Here is a 21,283-nt window from a genome sequence, read left to right on the forward strand (position 1 = left end):
CAATCCCTTCGCAGTCCCAGGGTACAATTCCTTCGCAGTCCCAGGGTACAGTCCCTTCGCAGTCCCAGGGTACAGTCCCTTCGCAGTCCCAGGGTACAGTCTCTTCGCAGTCCCAGCTTTCTTCCCTTTGACCCTTTCCTTGCACATGTCCTGCAGCCCTAAAGTGTATTCATAGTGAAGTCAATGCAGGCTGGCATGTAAACTACAAACCCCAGTGTGCACAGGGAGAAATCTGAGAGGCTGGGAGGGGATTGTGTAAATGAACTCTACCTGGGAGGGGCTGCAAATTCTTGTAGGGAACATGGGGGATGGGGCTGCAGTGTATTGTTAGGTCTGAATAGGAGCTGCCTCACTTCTCTCCATGCTCAAGGAATCCTGCACACTTGGAGGGATACACTTTCTGCCTCATGTACCCTGAGCAGAGCTGGATGCATTGTTTCACAAATCTTCTTTATTTATCATCTTCAAGATTCTTTTTTTTTTCAATCACTGGAAAGAAAACTTTTTGATTGCATCTCTAAAACTTTCTGTCCTGCCTGGATCTCCTATAGGTGCTTCATACAGTCCACATTTTTGTCCTAAGGGCACCAGATGGTTTAAATTTAAACTCTCTCCAACTTTTTTTTTTTTTTTTCAAATACTTAGACTTTTTTTTATTTTTCCTTTTTTAAGTTTTTTTATTTATTTTTTCAAGAAAGGGCTACGGTGAATCCTAACCTGGTAATTTATTTTATGGGAGAGAAACAAAAGGGTTAAGAAGACGGTTTGGAAGTTGGGGGCCAAAACAAAACTTTTATTTTTTTTTTACATTTTTTATATATATATTTTTTTAAACTGTTGAAATCTACAGAAGGATAAAGTAGAAGACTCGGAGTGCAAAGAATCAAACATTTCAAGTGGGTAAATACATATTTTTTTACTTGCATACCAATGTTTGCTACTAGTATCAGGCTTTGTTGATCTCAGTTTTTTTTTTAGTTTTTTTTTTTTTTTAAGTATTATTATTTAAAGCAAAATGGTTTAGGTGACTGTATAAAAATGATATATTCTGGTTTTGATTTGATGATGAAGTCAGTGAGATCCATTCAGCACATATGTTTTCTATCAGAGTTTCCTGCTCCTTCCTATGTTTTCATACTTGTACAATAGGTGACTTGAATGTTTGCCTTTGCCATGATTTTCTGTTCAACTTTCCAGCCAGGAGTCCTTTAAATAATATATATTTTTATTTACATATTAAATATATATTTATTATTTAGTAGCAATATATATATATATATTACTTTTTTTATATTCAATGGTAATTGCACAACCTCCTTTTTCTCCAGTCTGCTGAAAAGTGTGCCGATACCTGTCACCGCACTTTCTTTACTACTGATAATTGTAGTTCCACAGAAACTTGTCTGCGGGGACATTTTGTGTATCTCCCAGCATAGGGAATGTATGGTATGAGCCATCTATAGAATGTATTTTATTTCTCCTCTTTGCTTGTATTACTGTACAGTGTGCAGACAGTGTTTTCAGAAAGAGGTTTCGGAAAGTATTTGCAACAGAATGTTCCATGACTCCATCATAAATCCTGCCGGTGGATGACTTTCTTTGCTGGGTCAGGATCAGAAAGTTGTTCTAATCATACCCATAGGGATCCTTCTATCAATCTATCCATCCTTCCTTCTACCTATCCTTCCTTCTACCTATCCTTCCTTCTACCTATCCTTCCTTCTACCTATCCTTCCTTCTACCTATCCTTCCTTCTACCTATCCTTCCTTCTACCTATCCTTCCTTCTACCTATCCTTCCTTCTACCTATCCTTCCTTCTACCTATCCTTCCTTCTACCTATCCTTCCTTCTACCTATCCTTCCTTCTACCTATCCTTCCTTCTACCTATCCTTCCTTCTATCCATCCATCCTTCCTTCTATCCATCCATCCTTCCTTCTATCCATCCATCCTTCCTTCTATCTATCCATCCATCCTTCCTTCTATCTATCCATCCATCCTTCCTTCTATCTATCCATCCATCCTTCCTTCTATCTATCCATCCATCCTTCCTTCTATCTATCCATCCATCCTTCCTTCTATCTATCCATCCATCCTTCCTTCCTTCTATCCATCCTTCCTTCCTTCTATCCATCCATCCTTCCTTCTATCCATCCATCCTTCCCTCTACCCATCCATCCTTCTATCCATCCATCCTTCCCTCTACCCATCCTTCCCTCTACCCATCCTTCCCTCTACCCATCCTTCCTTCTACCTATCCTTCCTTCTACCTATCCTTCCTTCTACCTATCCTTCCTTCTACCTATCCTTCCTTCTACCTATCCTTCCTTCTACCTATCGATCCATCCTTCCTTTCTTCTACCAATCCATCCATCCTTCCTTTCTTCTACCAATCCATCCTTCCTTCTACCTATCCTTCCTTCCGTCTTTGCATCCGTTATCCATTGACGCCTCTTATTTTTCTGGTTGTGCAGGTGCAAGGCTCAGACCATTAGAGTGCCCAAGTATATGAATAATCAGTTATTCAGAAATATGCCTATAGGCCATATACGCTTAGTAAACCCGCTTTCTATCCAAAGTAGCATTATTCCCTTCTTGGTCTGATGGTTGTAATAAAACAAGCCCAAAATAGAAAGATAAATTGTAGAATTCCTCCACATACTCACAGCCACAGTGGGGGAGTCAATCAGAGGAACACATATGATAAATTTAGGACACTCCCAAGACCAACACAAAAAAACCAGAAAACGGAGTTCATGTCCAGAGAAAATACAAAATATTTTATTAAATTACAAAACATACTAATACATAGCAACAACATATAAAAATACACTACAATATGTATCAAGGTTATAGAAAAGTGGTAAATAGCACAGATAAAACACAGTGCGGCACTCAGGCTGATGCCATATAAAAATATATATATATATCATCTGCGTTAAGCATAGTGGAGTGCAGGTATTCAACTGGGGGGTAAAAATAGCTCCATGTGGAGAGGTATCAAGAGCCCTGTACACTGGCTCATGTCACACCGAAAAAATAATAATGTATAGATCCCCACCCTGTATTCTTACCCACACAAATGGCACCAGGACCGGACCGCACTGGACGCCCCAACGCGCGTTTCGCGTCGGCTTCTTCGGGGGGGCGGACCGCCCCCCGAAGAAGCCGACGCGAAACGCGCGTTGGGGCGTCCAGTGCGGTCCGGTCCTGGTGCCATTTGTGTGGGTAAGAATACAGGGTGGGGATCTATACATTATTATTTTTTCGGTGTGACATGAGCCAGTGTACAGGGCTCTTGATACCTCTCCACATGGAGCTATTTTTACCCCCCAGTTGAATACCTGCACTCCACTATGCTTAACGCAGATGATATATATATATATTTTTATATGGCATCAGCCTGAGTGCCGCACTGTGTTTTATCTGTGCTATTTACCACTTTTCTATAACCTTGATACATATTGTAGTGTATTTTTATATGTTGTTGCTATGTATTAGTATGTTTTGTAATTTAATAAAATATTTTGTATTTTCTCTGGACATGAACTCCGTTTTCTGGTTTTTTTGTGTTGGTCTGATGGTTGGTATCTTTTTTTTTTTGTATCGTTTTGTTTTTTAGATTTTTAACTCAAGAACTTCCATAGCTAGACTTAGATGGGTAATTTAAACCCATCAAAAATAGTCAAACATGGTGGTAAAGGTCCCAGAAATTGCCAAAATTTGCCCCAGTATTCTCAGCATTTCATTTTATCTAGGTCGACATTTGTGATCCAACACGAGATGAGTCACAAAATGTGTGACAAAAATATTCTCTGTATCCCGAGCACTGACGTGGTGTGGAAATTTGGCTGTAGATGACGCTTGATTTCCGGCAAGTATTCGTCTCCAGCTTTTGCTTATTCAATCCTCGGTCTATTGTTTCCAGTCGTGTGTTACAAATGTGTCTGATTTGCAGTAAATAATTAGATTAAATGTGGCGTTCCACATACGTCGATAATTTGTCTTGCTTATCTCAACCTGTTGGCTGAAGAGATGGCGTCTGTGAAACCTTTACTGTTCTGTGCCTCAGGGTGACTTTACGGTGACGTCTCAAGACCTGGACACCTAATAATGAAAACTCCTATTGCGTATGTCGGCTTCGTGCGGTCATTTATTGTCATGATAGATTATATTTCATTTTATATCTTTCTTGGGGAACGTGAAAAATTTATCTTTGAAATTTTGAGATTTTCAAACATTGACTTGCTATGGTTTGGACAGATGGATATAGTCTGCCCCAATTATATACGACTGGTTTAGTGAAGTGTATATCTTCCAGGCCTGGTGGGTATTTGGTCCTGTGACATATAGATTGGCGTGCCTAAAGACCCAAAGGATTGTCATCCAATCCTGACAATATCATTGGGGTCTATCAATCCTCCTATGAATATAGAGCCCATTAGATGGTCTTCTTCTGTCTGAGGAACCAAGGATCTGACCTGCATGTTTGATGAGCAGTCAATGGTGATGGCTGTCGAACAGCAGCATCATTCAGTGAGTCAACCTCTGGTTTTGCTCAGTGGCAAGGACACATCTTCCTGGCTTATTGAGTGGCCCAGTGGTTAAGACTGTTGTTTTGTATCAGTGGGGTCCTTGCTTCAAATCCCACCAAGAACAAAATTTGCAAGCAGTTTGTGTGTTCTCCCCATGTTTGCGAGGTCTTCTGCCAGGTACTCCTGTGTATTCCCACTCTCCAAAGACCTACTGATATGGTATTTAGATTGTGAGCCCCAATGCGGACAGTGATGATGATGATAAAATAGGATGGTGCTATATAAGCAAGTAAAAAAAAAAATAGTGCTTGTTGGGTTGTCCTTGACACAACGTTATGACTAGGTTGTAGAAAATGCAGCTTTGCGTCATGGCTTTGACCGCAGAACTTCTTTTGGTCAGATAGTCTGTTCACCTATCCTATAACAAGGGCCTTTATTCAATGGCTGCCATTCCTATAGACACGTGTGTACTATATATCCCACTGAGACACACTGCTCTTTAAGTGACAACCAAATTCCAACCTGAAGGACTTTTTGGGTGTGTGGAGAACTTTTGTGATGGGACATTGAGGGCCAACTCATGAATCCTCTGATGCCCACAGAAAGCTAAAAGCAGTGGAGTAACAGCATTTAGGATTGTATGTACTTAGAGGTGTGCATATTCAGAGTAGATGTTAATGTGCATCATAAAAGCTGGTTGTGTATGGAAGGTTTGTTTGTTTTTCGGGTCTAACTGGCTGATTTGCAGGTCTTCCCAGTCCTAAATAGGCGACAATGACCATCTGCTTTAATGGCTGGCCTTTGAAGTAGCCCTGTTGGATAGAAACATAAGGTTAGGTGTGAAGAAGCTGTAGCCCACAGAATCTAAACATGAAATTGTTTTCACAGGTGGTTTGCAAACCCTTGGAGATATTAGATTTCCAGATGGACTGGCTCCATTGGACTACAGTATGACCTGGAGACATTTTAATTTTGGTGGGATTTTTTTCATGTTACCAGATTTTTATTTTTATTTTAAAGAGATTTACCTTGTAATCAATTTTTCTTATTTGCACTTTGGTTGGGGGTTGAGGATGAGGTTTTACATTTGGAATATGAGTTCTTTTTTTAAAGGAAACTCCCTTTTATAGGTATTTATAGGTATTCGGTTCTTCTTTTTATCTACTCGCGGTAATCATTGATTTTAGTTTTTGCTCTACTTTGTACTGACACTTTATATAATATTGGTTGGGTAATATTTATTTATACATGACATTATGTAACACCTTAACCAGTCATGGGACACATGGTGTCTAAGAAACTGTACCATTTAAGAAAAAAAAAAGTTTTTCCCCAGTTAATATAAGCTTTTCACACAGACCGAAAAGGGCCCCTGTGCAAGAACAATATAAGGGCCCTTTGGAATCCAATAGTCCATCATAATGCACAATTACACCTGTTTTGGAGATGGAAATGGACCTCCTTACCTCTTGGCCCCTAGTTCCGCCACTGGTATGTCCGCCCCTGCTTTTGAGATCTTGTCTTCTGTTGATCCCTTTATACCAGTTCCTAAGAAAGTTGAGTCGCAGATCTTGGGGCCACCATTGGAACTCCAACAATGGATAAGTAATGTGTCGGAGCCCAGCTTATTTGCCATTATAACAATTATTAAAGCAAGTAGCAATGACAGATGCCATTCGGCTAAACCTACAACGATTGAGCTCAAGGGAACCAATTTATATTTAATCTTTTTTTTTTTCTGTTTAGAAGGGGTTGATTTGGCTTAGACATTATTGGTAGCATTTCTCTTTTAATCTCTACCTATCACCAGAACAAAGTGCAGGGAAATCAATTTTTACTAATTTGTCTCCTGTAAATGCTGCTTTTTCAGAGGAGATGCATGATATTAGCTAATGTCAATATTGGGCCAACCATGGAGGATAGACCAAAGGAGAGGAAGTGGAATGACACTTTTAGAACTCTGCTGCCACTTTTGAGCATAGATCGGAGATGGCAAAATGCCATGTATGGCAATACTGGGACAAGCCTTCTAAGCTGGCCATATACATTAGATGGCTGTTAGAAAAATTTGGAATCCGGCTCAACAGGACTGGATTTTCCTTTTCTTTCTATTTTTCAAAAGAAAATATGGTGCATACAAAAGAAAAATTTACATGGCCGACATGACCCAGTCAACGCGTTTCGACTGCACTAGGCAGTCTTACTCATGACGAGGCCAGTGTCTGAGCACCAGGTGGATGAGCATAGAGCAACTGGGTGAGCTGGAATTAAGTTTCTTAAGGCTGAGTCACACATAACGATATCGTTAACGATATCGTTGCAACGTCACGCTTTTGGTGACGTAGCAACGATCCTGCTAACGATCTCGTTATGTGTGACAGCGACCAACGATCAGGCCCCTGCTGGGAGATCGTTGGTCGTTGGGCAATGATCAGGACCATTTTTTTGGTCGCTGATCACCCGCTGTCATCGCTGGATCGGCGTGTGTGACGCCGATCCAGCGATGTGTTCACTTGTAACCAGGGTAAATATCGCGTTACTAAGCGCAAGGCCGCGCTTAGTAACCTGATATTTACCCTGGTTACCATTGTAAAAGTAAAAAAAAAAAAACACTACATACTCACATTCTGATGTCTGTCACATCCCCCGGCGTCCACAGGGTTAAAACTGCTTTCCGCAGGAGCACTGCTAGTGCATGCGCTCCGGCCGAGAGCTTCCTGCACTGACTGTGTCAGCGCCGGCCGTAAAGCAGAGCACAGCGGTGACGTCACCGCTGTTACTGCCGGCGCTGACACATTCAGTGCAGGGAAGCTCTCGGCAGCAGCGCGTGCATTAGCAGCGCTCTTGCCGAAAGCAGTTTTAACCCTGTGGACGCCGGTGGGGGACGTGACAGACATCAGAATGTGAGTATGTAGTGTTTTTTTTTTTTTACATTTACAATGGTAACAAGGGTAAATATCGGGTTACTAAGCGCGGCCCTGCACTTAGTAACCCGTTGTTTACCCTGGTTACCCGGGTGCTGCAGGGGGACATCGGCATCGTTGAAGACAGTTTCAACGATGCCGAAGTCGTTCCCCTGATCGTTGGTCGCTGGAGAGAGCTGTCTGTGTGACAGCTCCCCAGCGACCACACAACGACTTACCAACGATCACGGCCAGGTCGTATCGCTGGTCGTGATCGTTGGTAAGTCGTTTAGTGTAACTCCAGCTTTAGATGGCTATTGTTGACATTTTGGCCAATCCTTCAGCTGATGGGCATCTCAGCCGACTCTCCCATTCATAGGTCACTCTCTCAGCCTAGAGCTCTTGTGTTCTCTTCGAGAAAGCCACCGATTGACATCCGCTAGTCTCTGGGATACCAATGCGATCAACAGTCCAAACTCAAACATTTCCGATCAACATCTTTCGGCCAGTGCCTCCAGGGCTGTGGAGTCGGAGTTGTGGATTCGGAGCCCATTTTGGTGGAGTCAGTGTCATTGAGTCGGAGGTTTGGCTTACCGACTCCACAAAACTGGGTGCCCACATTCACATTCTGACTGATATCGGTGGGTTCAACTGACATTAGTCTAATGTGTATGGGGCCTTTACATCCTAAAGAGTTCAACTGGACTCATCCATCATTTTGTCTTTGACCAAGATGAAGTTGTTTTACTTTTTATACTTTTCCAAATCTATATTTGAAAGAACCCCGGAAATGCATTCAAGAACATGATGTCCTTTCCTGCCGTGTTTACTCCTCTACAAGTCCTAAACTGCTGACATTTGTTTTCTGAGAAATAGTTTTATTATAATTGCGGTTAATTTCTCTGAGGCCGTTGACCAAAAGGGTTGAGGTACTAAATTATAGTGCATCAATTAAATGATTGGTAAGAGGAGCAAAGCTGTAAAGTTCTAGTGTAGTCAATGAGCCCTCATCAACTTATTAGTTAGGCAATGCATCTTATGCAGATGTCATGAGTTACTCTTTCGTCTTGTGGAGACTGCCAAGATTTTGGTGGCAAATGTGTTGACGAGGCAATGAGCCTTGAGATAAGTAGAGCTAAAGTTGTATACCTGTTCAGATGATGGTTATATGAAAAGTTATTTTAATATGAAAATTTATGGAAATCATGGATTGGATAAGCCCATGAACACAACCAACCTTTATAGGAAGAAAAATCCTATAGTCTGACACAGTGAAAATGATAGTGACAATTTTGCCTAAATGCTAAATAGTCATTTGGCAATTGAAAAGCTAGTTCAAGTCTGGAAGCCTAGATTATCGCAGGCTAGTACCATCTGGTTGCTGGATTTATCCTTTTTTTTTTTTTTTGCCTCCTAGGTGTGTCCAGTAATAGGAGCATTTCATAGCTTGCTGCTTCAAAATCCTTTTGTTCTCACCTATAATGGACGCCTAGCCGGATAACTATAAATTAAGGGTTAACGTTACTCCTTGTGGAGAGTACCAAGATGGCATGGGGAGACTTTAACATCATCCCCTGGGAATTTAAATATGCAAGTAGTCTCTTCAGAGAGGAAGAGGACAGGAAGTCAAGTTCCATCTATGGGACTAGCAATCCTAAAATTCAATAGTGACCCTTTAACGAGTCTTGTCATATGACTTGGGATAAGAAGCCAAAACCAGAAACTCGACTTGCAGTGTTTCAAGGTGTTGGCCACTCACACCCCAAGATACATGTCTGAAAACGGAGTTTCCGGTTTGGCTTCTTATCTGAAGTCATGGGGCAAGGCTCGTTAAAGGGTCTATGTTGACTTTTTTGGATTGCTACTTCTGTAGGTGGAACTAGGCTTCCTGTAGTCTTCCTAGATGAGGAAGCTACTTGTATAAGGCAAGTATACAACGAAACCCTCTAAACTAATTACTGTACATCGTTGAGGGAAGGGTTGTTTGATACCAATGTTGAGATGAGACATGGCCTTTCAATTGACATTAAAGGGGAGAGTTCAAAGTGGAAGAATCTGTCTACCTTTTTAAGTTGGCCATAAAAGACCACCAGTTTCACCATTGTCTACTAGTGTCTGTTGGCACCACAGGTTCTCCTTTCTCAGCTGATCCTATATTGGCCCTCACTTTACCCAGAAATTAACAATTATCATTCTGCAGCCAAAGCTCCATCATACCTCAATTAAGTAATGTATGTAGTTTGCTGTATGCTGGATCCGGGGCATTTTGTGGTGCAGAACGACTTTCTATCGGCAGCTTTAAACTATGAAAGTCTGAAACATTTTCAAGTTTCTCATGTGTCTAGCCGCTTGTTTTCTTTAAAGAGTAACTGTCGTTTTAAGTTTTATTTCTTAAATCAATATGATATACGTAATATCTTAACAGGGAAATCTGCTTCTTCCTCCTCCAGGACTGATCTTTCAATCTCAATTCAAGGATAAAAATTGTAAAACCTGTATTCAGTGAAGACACAGTAAGGCTACGTTCACATTTGCGTTGTGCGCCGCAGCGTCGGCGCCGCAGCGCACAACGCAAACGAAAACGCGGCAAAACGCACGCTAAAACGCTGCGTTTTGCGCCGCATGCGTCCTTTTTGGCCGAAAGTTGGACGCAAAAAAAATGCAACTTGAAGCGTTTCTTGCGTCCAACGCTTGCGGCCATGCGGCGCAAAACGCAGCACAACGCATGTCCATGCGCCCCCATGTTAAGTATAGGGGCGCATGACGCATGCGGCGCCGCTGCGGCGCCCGACGCTGCGGTGCTGACCGCAAATGTGAACGTAGCCTTACCTCTTACTTAGGAGATTACAATTGCTGCTTATAAGATTCTATGGAGGTGGGTGGAGCTTGAGGAAGACTCAGACATTCTGCTGCAAGTTCACCTGAGATGACAGTTACACTTTGAAATTTGAAAAAGTTAAACTGTCAGTTCTGGTGAACTTGCAGCAGAATGTCTGAGTCTTCTTCTAGCTCCTCCCCTCTCCATAGAATCTTATAAGCAGCAACTGTCATCTTCTATTTCAGTAATGGAAACTGCGGTCTTCACTGAATACAGATTTAACCCCCTGTTTTTAGAACAAAAGATCAGTTCAGGAGGAGAAAAGTCGTTTCCTCTAATAATATATGAAATAAGCAATTTTGTAAACTATGTACTATTGAGTTATAACATTTAAATTAATTGGTTACTCTTTAAATACTGTGTGGCTCACCATCTTCTATTGTATGTGAGTGGCTTGATATCTGGCTTAAAAAATAACAACTGCTTAAAGGGGTTGTCTAGTCCAAATCAATAAGTCTGCAGTCACTGCGGACTTATGAATCCACCCAGTGTATGCTCTGTGTGTTACGGGCATTCGCCGGTTTCCGACCCTAGACCGGAGGGTATGCATGAGTTATACATACTCCCGCCAGTGGGCGTGGCCTTGCTCCATACACTTGTATTGAGCTGAGGCCCCGCCCAGTAACGCTGCAGTCCAGTGGGCGTGTCCGATTAGAGGACGCGGCCTCGCTTCCTACAAGTGTATACAACCCCTATAAGGCCCCCATACATATTAGAGTTGGCTGAGCCAACTGATTTTCAACGGGATCGACTGACCGTCTAATGTGCATGGGGGACTCTCGACTCTATTCGATGGAATATTTGGATCCTTTTGTTCCATGAGGAGATGAGCTGCGTCTAGATAGAGAACACATGAATGTTTGGCCGAGCTGACCACACCTGTGTATGAGGAGTTGGGACAGATGACTATTGGCCGTTGAGGGATGCGAAAAATGTTATCGGAATGATATTCTATTAATGTAATTTACGTGCTGCTGGCTAGTTTACAGTCTTAGCTTTGTATGGTGTTTTCTGTTAATTATCTCTGGCGCTGGCTTTGGAAAATATTAATTTCCAAGTATTAAATAACACGTTGCTCCATAAACCAGTTAGGTTTTTATATGAAATACTTAGCTCGGCCCCCGGCGATTGATTCCAACAATGTTTGCATTAAATGGATATCATTTTCTGGCAGATTATTTTTCTTAATGAAGGAAGTTCTGGCACAATGTATCTCGGAGTTTCCTCGTGCTTATTACTGTAGCTATGATGATTATATTACATTCATGCGATGTTGACCTAGAAATGTGGCAACTCCACTTTACAAATCTAGAATAGGAAGTGTAAGTTCCTTTTGACTGGTCTTAGGCTTGTGCTACACTAGCACTTGATATTTTTTATGACCTCCCATGGGAAATATCAAATTTTAAGGTGTGTTTCGATGAAGTATGAAGACCTATTGTGATCTGTTTTTATTGTCTGTGTCTTTAAAGAAGCCCTACCATCTACGTTTTTATCCTCTTAATACATTGCAGTCATCATATTATGTAGCTCTGCGCACTTACAATTGCTCATTTTGCCTTTCTACCCAGTAATTCTTCTCTTTTTCCATTAGATTTTTGATTTCACGTTCTTGAAAACAGACTAGCTGGATCCTTCTAAGTTTTATATTCAAACTGGTCTCTCTTCCCTGCATAAGTCATCATTAGAACTACAATTCTACATCACTGCAATGTCCCTGGCAGCCCCACTTCACCCCCTCTTGAGCTTCTGACCCAGCTCCTTTCTCCTGCCAGGGACTTTGCAGTGAAGTAGAATTGTAGTTCTAATGATGACTCATGCAAGGCAAAGACACTTTCTGTTTTTACATAGAGCTTAGAAGGATTCAGCTAATCTGTTTTTAATTGCGTGATGGCCTAGACCTAATGGAAAAGATAAAAATTAACTGGGTAGAAAGGCAAAATGAGCAATTGTAATTACACAGTTCTATATAATATGATGGCTGCGATATGAGAAGATAATGAAAACTTTGATGGGAGGGGGAGAAGTGCTTCTTTGAATTGGTGGAATAATCGACAAGGCTTTAATTGTATGGAACATGTAGGTCTTAGAGATTACCTGTCATTGTAATTTTCCATTCTATGCGCAGCTGGTAACATATGATCCACCTGCGTCTGGAGGAGAGAAGTTTTTTCCACCAACATAGAAGAGGATTCTTTACTGTTAGGGCAGTGAGAATCTGGAATTCGTTGCCTGAGGAGGTGTTGATGGCGAATTCAGTCGAGGGGTTCAAGAGAGGCCTGGATGTCTTCATGGAGCGCAACAAATATTGTATTTTACAGTTATTAGGTTCTTTAGAAGGACGTAGATCTGGGGATTATTCTGACGGAATATAGGCTGAACTGGATGGACAAATGTCTTTTTTCGGCCTTTCTAACTACGTTACCAATCGCAGTAGGTGAGTTCACCCCCCCCCCTCCTCCCACTTCACAGTGATCTTTGCACACGCACATTAGTTGCTTCATTACAGCAGATAGGGTTGGATTCTTTTTGTTGCTGCTAATGTACATGTCAATTTTCTAAAATGACAGGAAGGTATTCTAAAAAATAGCCTTTGATGATAAGGAAACTTCTGTTAACTTTTTTCCTGAAAAGATAGGATAGTAAAAGTGTAAAAAAAATTGCAAGATTACTACTTTTATTGTTGTTGTTTTTTTTTATGAAAATTGTGATATGAAAAAAAAATCTTTTTGGTGCCTTTTGTATGTATTTATACATGTGTATAGTAGTGTGGGGTTTTTTTATCCTAAGGAAGGGGCTGTTTCAACCCCGTAATGGGTAGATGGCTCTAAACCCTTAATATTAATAAACTCTCTTCTATGTAATGAACATGGTCCCGGTGTTTTGGTGCTGCAGTTACATTGATGACTACTATTACCGTCGTCATCACATATGATCATTGTGTGTGTGTGTCTGCAGTACGAAACTCTCCCATTGATTTAATTTGGGGGACTCCATACACATTAATCTGTTGGCCGAACCTGTCGATAAAGGCCGATTTGGTTGTAGTATGTGTATGGGGTGGCTATAGATTCAATATGACAAGGGCGTGGTTGACTTTTTTTTTTAATACTTCTGTAAGGTATGCAATTGACTAACAATATAAAGGTAGAAAAATATTTTTAAGGTCACACATATTGGCGGCATCAGTTTATAGAGGGTAAATCCTTCATATGGGTTTTCGATAAGGCAACAAACTTTTCGAATATTCTTTTGCAAGTTAATGCCTTCATATATGAAATGTTCCTCTCACGTTTTATTACTTTTTGACTTCAAACTTAAAATGTAATAGTAATGTTGGTTGTCGTGTCTTAGATGGCCTTAGGACCTACCCTACATCTATTCTTCATCGTTCTGCAGCCTTGGCGCTGTATTTATTGGCTTTCTCTAAAGGACTAGACTCCAACCTCCATCAAGGTCTTTAGCAGGCAGACCTATCTAACCTTATCCTCTGCTATTTTTCTGCCTATGTAATAATCAGGAACATGAGGGGAAGGGGATGATCCCAGTGGAATTGACCATCGCTGGACAGTTAGGATGTGTCTGAGTGGTTTATGAATCTCTTGATACTTGACATGCCCTGTGATCAATTGAGGAAGTCTGTCGTCCTCCTTTTGACATGTTTAGTTTCCAGTCTTTCAGGCTCTGATATGCTTCCTTTTTATAGATTGTTTGTACTTAAATAAAACTAACTAATGTACATCCGTTCTGCTCAGGATTGTAAAAACGTGGCTGCTTTCTTCCTTAAAGGCGATGTCCAGGCTTGGGACAAAACTCTGTGACTGCAAACTGCTGAATCGGATGCACACACTGTCACAATTCCTCGGCATTGCTGGTGCGAGTGGGTGGTTGCGTCGCCCTATGTACAGTACAGACCAATAGTTTGGACACACCTTCTGATTTAAAGATTTTTCTGTATTTTCATGACCATGAGAATTGTACATTCACACTGAAGGCATCAAAACTATGAATTAACGCATGTGGAATTATATACTTAACAAAAAATTGTGAAACAACTGAAATTATGTCTTATATTCTAGGTTCTTCAAAGTAGACACCTTTTGCTTTGATGACTGCTTTGCACACTCTTGGCATTCTCTTGATGAGCTTCAAGAGGTAGTCACCCGGAATGGTCTTCCAACAATCTTGAAGGAGTTCCCAGAGATGCTTAGCACTTGTTGGCCCTTTTGCCTTCACTCTGCGGTCCAGCTCACCCCAAACCATCTCGATTGGGTTCAGGTCTGGTGACTGTGGAGGCCAGGTCATCTGGCGTAGCACCCCATCACTCTCCTTCTTGGTCAAATAGCCCTTACACAGCCTGGAGGTGTGTTTGGGGTCATTGTACTGTTGAAAAATAAGTGATGGTCCAACTAAACGCAAACCGGATGGAATAGCATGCTGCTGCAAGATGCTGTGGTAGCCATGCTGGTTCAGTATGCCTTCAATTTTGAATAAATCCCCAACAGTGTCACCAGCAAAGCACCCCCACACCATCACACCTCCTCCTCCATGCTTCACGGTGGGAACTAGGCATGTAGAGTCCATCCGTTCACCTTTTCTGCGTCGCACAAAGACACGGTGGTTGGAACCAAAGATCTCAAATTTGGACTCATCAGACCAAAGCACAGATTTCCACTGGTCTAATGTCCATTCCTTGTGTTCTTTAGCCCAAACAAGTCTCTTCTGTTTGTTGCCTGTCCTTAGCAGTGGTTTCCTAGCAGCTATGTTACCATGAAGGCCTGCTGCACAAAGTCTCCTCTTAACAGTTGTTGTAGAGATGTGTCTGCTGCTAGAACTCTGTGTGGCATTGACCTGGTCTCTAATCTGAGCTGCTGTTAACCTGCGATTTCTGAGGCTGGTGACTCGGATAAACTTATCCTCAGAAGCAGAGGTGACTCTTGGTCTTCCTTTCCTGGGGCGATCCTCATGTGAGCCAGTTTCTTTGTAGCGCTTGATGGTTTTTGCCACTGCATTTGGGGACACTTTCAAAGTTTTCCCAATTTTTTGGACTGACTGACCTTCATTTCTTAAAGTAATGATGGCCACTCATTTTTCTTTACTTAGCTGCTTTTTTCTTGCCATAATACAAATTCTAACAGTCTATTCAGTAGGACTACCAGCTGTTCATCAACCAGACTTCTGCGCAACACAACTGATGGTCCCAACCCCATTTATAAGGCAAGAAATCCCACTTATTAAACCTGACAGGGCACACCTGTGAAGTGAAAACCATTCCCGGTGACTACCTCTTGAAGCTCATCAAGAGAATGCCAAGAGTGTGCAAAGCAGTCATCAAAGCAAAAGGTGGCTACTTTGAAGAACCTAGAATATAAGACATAATTTCAGTTGTTTCACACTTTTTTGTGAAGTATATAATTCCACAATTCAATAATTCATAGTTTTGATGCCTTCAGTGTGAATGTACAATTTTCATAGTCATGAAAATACAGAAAAATCTTTAAATGAGAAGGTGTGTCCAAACTTTTGGTCTGTACTGTGTGTGATTTTGCATTCTTGTAGGTTCTCTCAAAAGATGAGAATTGAGAGACGCCAGAATCCTGTAATCGGTACACAAATTTTATACATTAGCTCACTTGCACTGGCGGGGAATCGGGACGGCATATGCACCACACACTGTTGCATTTCAGCAATCATGCAAGTCTGTACAACCCCTTTAAATAATGCTACTACTGATGTTTGCATGAACATCAAAAGAGAAACCTTTTTTTTAATTTTTTTTGGTGCATTGCAATGCATTATACCTGTGATCAAAGTGAAAAAGGAGCTATGTAAAAAAATAAATAAAACAAATTCTTCATCTGCTGTTGATTTGTTGATTCTGCCTCCCAAAGATCACAGTAAGGTTCGGCGCACATTTATCCTGCGCTCTATGCTGAGTGCTTACATCAGAGTTTCCATGTAAATCTCTGAAATACGTGATTCAGACAGAGACCCCTGAAGAAGATTTTGTATAATGAGGCAGATGGAGACTCTGTGGACGCTGTATGGCCTATGATTCGGTGGTGTCCATTTTTTTAGGGTGCATAAGAAGTGCGGTCTGCCACAGTTTTGTGCACTTCTGAAAAGGACACCGTTGAACAGAGGCCATGCGGAGTCCAGAGTAACTCTGCTGCCTCATTATAGTGAATGGATCCCTCGGGGGTTTTATTTCAATTAAATCACTTAGAGATTTAGATGGAAACCCCAAAGTAAGTGCTCAGAGTAGAGTGCCGGATAAATGTGATCCCAAACATTATGTAAAATGTTCCCAATAAAAACTTAAACTCAATCCACAAAAAAAGAAGTCCCCACTCAGGTCCATAATCCAATATAGGTGACTTCCACGTTACTGGTAGCACAAAGGCTCTGAAAAAGCTAAATGGCTCCTCACCCCCCACAAAAAAAAATTCAGCAAAGTCTGTGCTCCCAAATCAAAATGCCACCCTTCCTTCTGATCCCTCAACATGTTTGGCAGGGGTATAATTTCTAAAATGGGCTCACTTGAGGGGCATTCTGCTCTTCCAGCACTTGGGGGCTTTGTATTTGGAGTTCGCAAACTATTCTAGGAAAATCGATGCTCCATCTCTCCCAAGTCTTGCCGTGTGGTAAGCAGTACTGTACAGCCACACATGGAGTATTGCCACATTTAGCAGAAATTGTGTGACTTTTTTACCCATTTCCCAGTGTGAAAATGTAAAATTTATGGTTAAAACAAAATTTGGGTGGCAAAAATGTAATAATTTTTTTTTTCACTGCCCAATGGTATAAAATTCTATGACACACCTGTGGTGTCAATATGATCACTGCACCCCTAGATGAATTAATTGAGTGGTGTAATTTGTAAAATGGGGTCACTTATGGGAGGTTTCTGCTCTTCTGGCACCTTAGGGGCTCTGCCAATGTGACATGGCACCCTCAAACAATTCCAGCAAAATCAGAACTTCAATATGGCGCTTTTTCCCTTCTGAGATTTGCACTGTGCCTCAAAAGAAGTTTTTGACAACATATGGGGTATCGGCATACTCGGGAGAAATTGCACAACAAATTGTACAGTGCATTTATCCTGTTAGCCCAGTGAAAATTTAAAAAAAAATTGGGCCTTAAAACATTTTTTTGTTAGAAAATGTTTGTGTTATTTTTTTTTTATAATTATTTTCACAGCTCTACGTTATACATTTTTGTGAAGCACCTGGGGGTTCAAGGTACTCACCACACATCTGGATACATTCCTTGAGGGTTCTAGTTTCCAAAATAGGGTCATTTGTGGGGGATTTCCAAACCCGACATGGAATCAAGAGTGGACACCAGCGTTCAGAAAAGTCGAACAGTGCTTCTTCCCTTCCGAGTCCTGCCATGTTCCCAAACACTAGTTTCCCCCCCATATATGGGGTATCGGCGCACTCAGGATAAATTATACAACAAATTATGGTGTTCATTTTCTCCTGTTACCCTTGTAAAAAATAAAATTTGGGGGCTAAAGTAAAATTTTTATGGAAAAAAAGGAAATCTTTTTCCTTCCACATTGCCATCCATGGTTAATACACTTCTTGAATGTGGTTTTGAGGGGTGCAGTTTTTAGAATGCTGTCTCTTTTGGGTATTTTCTGTCTTATAGGTCCAAGAAAGTCACTTCAAATGTGATATAGTTCCTAAAAAATTTTTTTGTAAATTTTGTTGGAAACGTGAGAAATTGATCAACTTTTAACCCTTGATAACTTTCTAACAAAAAAATATTGGTTCAAAAATTGTGCTGATGAAAAGTAGACATGTGGGAAGTGTTATTTTTTTTTTTTAAGTATTTTGTGCAAAATGTCTCTGGTTTATGGGCATTAGAATTCAATGTTTGAAAATTGTGGAAAAAAAAATTCAACAAATTCTCGATTTTTTCACGAATAAACGCAAGTCACATCGAACAAATTTTACCACTATCATGAAGTACAATATGTCACGAAAAAAAACAATCTGAGAATCAGTGAGACAAGTTGAAGTTATTATTATAAAGTGACACTGGTCAGGTGAAAAAATGAGGCTCGGTCCTTAAGTGGATGAAAAAAACCACTAGCAGTTTCCTCATTATTGAACGGAGTGAAAAAAAAACCCAACCGTATCAAGACAACCCAAAACCATGGAAAAACCCTCCAGAAAAACAAAACCATGGAAAAAACTGTCAGCATAATGACAGAAGACACTTCAGGGAAAAAAATACCAGAGTTTTCTGAATTGACTTCTGCTTGAAAAACTTGTCAGGTTTGCCTGAGTTTGAGACCATGTGTGCACATACCCTGAAGGCAAATTTGTCAGCAGGTTTTTGCTGTGTAATCTGAAAGCAGTATGATGTAATGCCATGGTTCCAGGGATGTGTCACTTATTAGGCTGTGTTTGGATGTTTCAATAAAATCAGTGTTTTATCAGCAATAGATTATCACTACAGGACTGGGTGTCTCGTGCCTCCTGGTCCAACCACGCCCCTAGCTCTGATTGGCTGCTTTCTGTTAATATACACTGTACACAGAAAGCAGCCAATCGGTGGTGTGCGTGGAGTTGTAGACAGCTCACCATTCCAGATCTGCTACTCGGATACCTGTGATCCTATCACAACTGCTGTACCCAGTAAACGAAGTGACACCTCTCCAGAATCGGGGTCTCCACCTAAACTATTTCATACTCATAATCTTGCAGTGCCTGTGCAGCGCCCCAGAGTCCTGGTCGTTGCAGTATCATGGCTCAGCCACTAAGGGGGGCCATGGTGCGTTCGATGGCACTGAAGGAGTTCTCTGAGCAGGTATCACAGTCACCAATACATTTCACAGCTGGGCCTCCGGGGGGAGCTAAGGGTGCTATTCATTAGGCCACTCCCCACCATAGTGGGTAAACTGGGGGTCAGGCAGGAAGTTAGAAGAGAACGCTGACGGGATTGAACGGAGCAACACCCTGTGGCAGGGGGTGTTGTGAAGGGAGAGACTGTAGGGTCTCTGCCAGGGGTGGGATCCTGGCAGAGGCTTGGCATTGAAAGAACGTAACGGGTCCGCGCAGGCTCCTGGAAGCGGCGGGACTCAAGAAAGGACTAGAAGCGAGATAGATTGTGCTGAGTGAGAAACGAAATCAAGCGAAAGGAGATACCAGTGAGGGTTGTGCTGAAAGAGGCAGCACCTTACTGAGGCGCACTACCGGTGGCCGGAACGCCGAGGAGGTAAAGAGTTTCAAGCCATACCTCAGACCTACGGCAGGGCAGTTAGCTTTAGGCGGACTGTCTCACGCATCACCCAGGAAGGCAAAGGGGGGTACCAACAGGAGAGGGGCGCAGATAGAGTCCCGGAAGATCTCTGAGCCTCCCCGTCATACGGGTGCGTTCCTACCATAGTATCTGGAGGGACGAGGAAGATCATTGCGAATTAAGTTGTTGTGAGGGAACACGAGAAACAGACACAACAGTTGTGGGGTACTTTCCGTAAGCACAGCAGGGAAGGACTGCAACACATAGCGCTAGAAGGAAGGCACCGATTTCCACCTGCAAGGAGAGCTCTGGAAGTGCCATTGGACCGGCCGGACTTGCGCAGCCTGGTGAGCCGTATTCCGGACTGAGGACCCAGAGAGCTTCAGTAAAGAGGTAAAGAGACTGCAACCTGGTGTCCTCGTTATTTACCGCGACCTGCACCCCACAACTGCACCGCTACAACATCGCTTATTGCACCGGACGTCCCCCACTGACAGACAGGGCCACGGACCGGGTCTAGCCACCGTGACAACCCCAGGACTGAGACCTAGAGGCCCGGCTCCGGGTACCCCTCGGCCCTGCGGCGGTGTGGGGGCGCTCCACCTGCACCGCTGCAGCCAATCGCTGACCTCAGCTGTTTGTGCCAGTCAGTCAACAAGCTGATTGCCGTTGGCAGTGCCGGGTATTGAAGCGAGTTTCTTGCATTGCACTCGCAAGTGTGACCCCAGCCTTACTGGTACAATGCTTGTGTAAATATTTTAATCAGTATGCACTCAACGCATGGCCATGAACTGGGTTTATTGTTCCACCTCCCCAATGTGCATCTTTGGTAGTGGTCTAACTTGTGATGGATAGCGCTCGCTCCTAGAGCAAACACTGCCCCGCATGTGTGTGCATGCACAATTGCACATAAATACTGGATGTGCCTGCTGAGTGCCCACATTGGCTGGACACTTTCTCCTTACTGGTTATTTTTTGAGGATACCCCTTGTACATCCGGAAATGTTGAGTGGCGTCCACAGAGAGCCAGGTAGAAGAACGTGCTCAGCCGACACAGCCAGTATCGGTGCAAACCTGCAGGGCTGTGTTTGCTCTAGGAGCTAGCGCTGTCCACCACAAGTTAGGGCAGTCCTAAAGACCTCATGTCCATGGTCTTCTCTAAAAGCTTAGCTATGTAATGTTATAAATTATAAAACATTTTATATGTCTCCATATGAAATCAGTGGTCCAATTTTTGTGGATGCTCATTATGGCTTCATACTTCACTGTCCTTGTCCAGAACCATAACACAACGTGAGGCCAATCATGAGAGACTTTCCCATTTCTTCTCCCCAATGTTTGGTATTGCGTACAAGTTCCACAGTCTCCTTGCTGCTGGAGATTATCAGAGACCTCTTGCATTTTAGGAAGGACAGTTAAAAAAAAAAAATAAATAAATGACATGAGGTCCTGGTGAGGAAAACTTTTTTCCATTGGATCTAATGTGTTTTTCATTTGTAGAGTTTAAAAATCTAACGCGACCTTGGTTAAATTGTAATCCATCCATTTACTGGACAAACTTATGTACTGTAATTTATAAATGATTCACGATAGTCAAGCCCCCATTTCGGTAAATCTTTTCTTTGTACTTAAGAGTCTAGAGTTCACATTTGATGGCTTCAGATTTGGACATGTTGGGACCAATTCATTTGTATTATTGGCCATAGAATGTCTGT

General features: G+C 42.1%; 1 protein-coding gene across 6 annotated transcripts in view; it reads left to right on the top strand.

The window, feature by feature from the left end:
* Positions 1–379: 379 nt before the first annotated feature.
* Positions 380–21,283, top strand: part of FGFR1 (fibroblast growth factor receptor 1) — a 115,158-nt gene continuing 94,254 nt past the window's right edge. For 4 of the 6 annotated variants that reach the window (XM_077262241.1, XM_077262237.1, XM_077262240.1 and 1 more), the window contains exon 1: positions 758–896. The gene's annotated coding sequence lies outside the window, so the exon portion shown is untranslated. Of the gene's footprint in view, positions 901–21,283 lie in introns of all 6 variants that reach the window. The other 2 variants (XM_077262242.1, XM_077262238.1) reach the window with 2 other exon arrangements.

The sequence above is a fragment of the Ranitomeya variabilis genome, chromosome 5 (assembly GCF_051348905.1).
Source record: "Ranitomeya variabilis isolate aRanVar5 chromosome 5, aRanVar5.hap1, whole genome shotgun sequence".
In the NCBI taxonomy this organism is placed as follows: Eukaryota; Metazoa; Chordata; class Amphibia; order Anura; family Dendrobatidae; genus Ranitomeya; species Ranitomeya variabilis.